Source organism: Vigna radiata, chromosome 1 (assembly GCF_000741045.1).
Source record: "Vigna radiata var. radiata cultivar VC1973A chromosome 1, Vradiata_ver6, whole genome shotgun sequence".
Lineage (NCBI taxonomy): Eukaryota > Viridiplantae > Streptophyta > Magnoliopsida > Fabales > Fabaceae > Vigna > Vigna radiata.
The window spans coordinates 12,413,194-12,416,480 of record NC_028351.1 but is presented as its reverse complement, the minus strand read 5'-3'; the positions used below and the strand labels follow the sequence as shown (position 1 = coordinate 12,416,480).

General features: G+C 28.7%; 1 long non-coding RNA gene across 2 annotated transcripts; it reads right to left on the bottom strand.

Annotated features, from left to right (window-relative positions):
* Window positions 1–1,986: 1,986 nt before the first annotated feature.
* Window positions 1,987–3,242, bottom strand: LOC106769113. 2 transcript variants are annotated; one of them, XR_002667148.1, is made up of 3 exons: window positions 2,875–3,242; window positions 2,486–2,617; window positions 1,987–2,055 (listed from the first exon to the last, which is right to left on the bottom strand). It is a non-coding gene; the product is annotated as an uncharacterized LOC106769113 (long non-coding RNA). The 2 variants fall into 2 exon arrangements; XR_001376309.2 differs by having other exon boundaries at window positions 2,895–3,242.
* Window positions 3,243–3,287: the final 45 nt, after the last annotated feature.

Genomic DNA, 3,287 nt, shown 5'->3' with positions numbered 1-3,287 from the left:
AAGTCTTGTACAAATTGAAAGAAAAAACAATTAATTTTATTTTAAGTGACTAATGACTTGTTATTAAAATTTTCTCTAAGTATACGTCGATTGCTGACAATTTTGAATTATAATTAAATATATTATCAATTGTCAAAATAACAATTGTAATTTGAAAGTTTGATCTCTTTTTCTTACAATCTGATTTTGGTTCTATTTCAACTCTAGATCTTTTACTTTTAAATATGTGTTATTATATCAAATAAAGAGAATTCAGTTTATAGATCTAGAATAAAGAAACATACATGTATGTCTTAAAATAGATTAATAAAATAATCTATTACTTATCTTACTTTATATTCCCATTTAAAAAAAAATGTTGAAACTATTGTATTTTTAATGGATAATGATATTTAGACAACATTGTTTTGACAACATTTGAACATTGATTACGTGTCAATCCGTCATTGGTCAAAAATTACTCCACAATAATGTTTATGATTATTATTATTGATTTGGAATAATTTTTGACCAATGACAGATGAACACATAATCAATGTTCAAATGTTGTCAAAGAAATATTGTTTAAATATCATTATCCAGTTTTAATATATTGTTATGCAATTTTGTGACAACGAATTAATGTCCTTTCTAAATATATGTTCCGTATCCGATGATGAAAAATATAAACACTAGTGGAAAAATTGCTTTTTATGACGGGTAAAAAGGACCTCTTATGACGGATAACTTGGCATCATAGTTCTGGGCATCATAATAGGTCCTGTGCATTTTATGGCGAACAGAAAAATCCATCATAATAGGTCCAGTGTATTATGACAGGCTTTCTGTCACCTATCATAATAGTTCCAGTATATTATGACAGATTTTCACTTATCCGTCATAATATAACGACTTTACCTATCATAATATGTAGCATTTTATGACGATTATTCTTTCACCTGTCATAATATTATGACAAATAATTATTCACCTATCATAATATATACTTTTCAGAAATAAGCTTTTATTACATACATTGTTCACCTATCATAAAAACTTGTTTTGTAAAAAAAAAATCATTATTACATTTGACATATCCATTCAATTTACAATTAATTTCCTATATTATAATCTCATCAATCAATTTTTATAATCAATATAACATGAAATGAACATTATCAATTAAACTAACATAATGAAATCCATTTCAAACATTAAATTGTGCAATAGTATTTAATACATGATTTGTAAATCAAACCATATATTAAATCCAAATATAACATTAATCTATACTACATTGTAGTCAAGTTTCTACAATTTACTAACACTTAAAATAAAAGAAGCTCACTTAGTTTTATGTCTTCAATGTCTGGAGCTTTGATTGAAGATGAATCATTAAAGATCTACAAATAAAATAATTAAATTAGAACAATTTTGTAATGAACAGTTAGATAAGTATTTAGTTAGAATATATCATATCTCCTTTGGGAAAACTTAGTTAGAATAACATATGAATTTCAGAGAATTTCAGAAAGCAGCACATTCCAGAGAATCTCAGATTGCATAATAGTTAAGTTCAAACACAACTAAAAAACTACATGAACAAAACACAATATGTTGTATACATAGAGAAAATGAAGAAATAAATTGAATTTACCTAAGGCCACCAAATGTCCGGGGGATCATCAACATACAACTCACAATCAACAGGGACATCAACACCATCCCCTGATTTCTCAGGAAGAGGATAACTCCCCTTTGTGCTAGCAACAATCTCGAGAGCCCAGTCTGCTGTATATATATTATGGGTCTTACAACAACTGCTTTAATTGTTTTTGATGGAGAAACATTTAGAGGGAGAACAAAACCAACTAACTGCATCATAAATTTTCCTTTTGATCAATTATTTTGATTAGTTCAATCTATTTAGCTTTGTTTTGGTACATTTATTAGATATATGATTTCTAAAAAAGATATAAACAGAGTAGTTATGGTTTGAATCCATACCTTAAGCAGAACANGAACTATAGGGTAAAANATAAACATGGCCACTGCAAATCCAACAAAAGGAAGCGCCTGAAATGAAAATTGAAAAGAATGAATATGAATAATAATGCTTGAAGTTTAAAACTCCGTCTTGGTTTATACCTCCACTTAGCTTTCCTTCTTGTGATAGGCAGTTTATGATTATAAATAAATGAATAAAACGAAAGATCCAAACAAGTAAAGTTTAGTCCAAAATAATTATTGATCTTTATTTGACTCACTCGGAAGAATTCTGGACCTAAGATATAGAAAATCTATAAGCATCCAAATTCATACCCTGCTTTTGTGCTCTATCTTTTCTGGATGTTAATTACCATATATAATAAGAGAAAAAATCAGACAGACATACATATATATAGAGAAGTACTAATAATTGGAGAAAATCACTGATGTAACATATAGAATTTTCAATTCTTCAAATCATAAAATAGAGAAGTACTGATAATTGGAGAGGTCTTACAGAAAGCTTCAGTTCCGTGTCACATCTTAGAGAATGTCTCTCTAGATTAATTTTCTCTGCCTTCTTTACACTCCACTTCTATTCCTGAATTTGTTTTAATTCCTCCAAATGTGGCCTCTCTGGTATAGGAACCTACAAGTCAATTTAGAATATATATATATATATAGGTCAGACAAATTATATAGAATAGGAATGTTGAAAACTCATCATACTTCAAGCATTTGATGAAAAAGGGAGGAAACATATAGGTGAATATATTTAATTAGTTTATGTTAAACTTCCTTTCATTTATTTATCCTTGCCGTCTAATTCTTAAAATAAATTGAAAAATAGAAAAAATACCTATAAAGATATCTCTAAAAACAGAAATAAATATTGTTTATGCTTACATCTTTACGATCCATCTAACCTGCAATGTTACCTCCTGCAGCCNAGAGGTACTCCACAACACCAAGTACTCTTCATTTACTCGCCATCCACAANCTGCCCTGNAATCCAGTTTATACATAGACGAATTTGTTGTGCCTTACGATAATTTCTACTCTTCACACATTGAGGAACTGCCACAACAAATATCAATTGAGTTTTCACAATTTGATAGTACCTTTGAGGATCTTAAGTGTGTGAAAAAAGAAACGGAGAAAATAATATCTCCCCCAAGCTTAGCATTTTTGAACTAAAAACTAACTTGCAAATGACTGGCAACATTTTCTCTACTCAAACCAGGGACATTCATCAATTCAAGTATCCTCTTCGGTAAAACAAGGATAAGAAACAATCTATAAGTTAAATTGTGATAAAT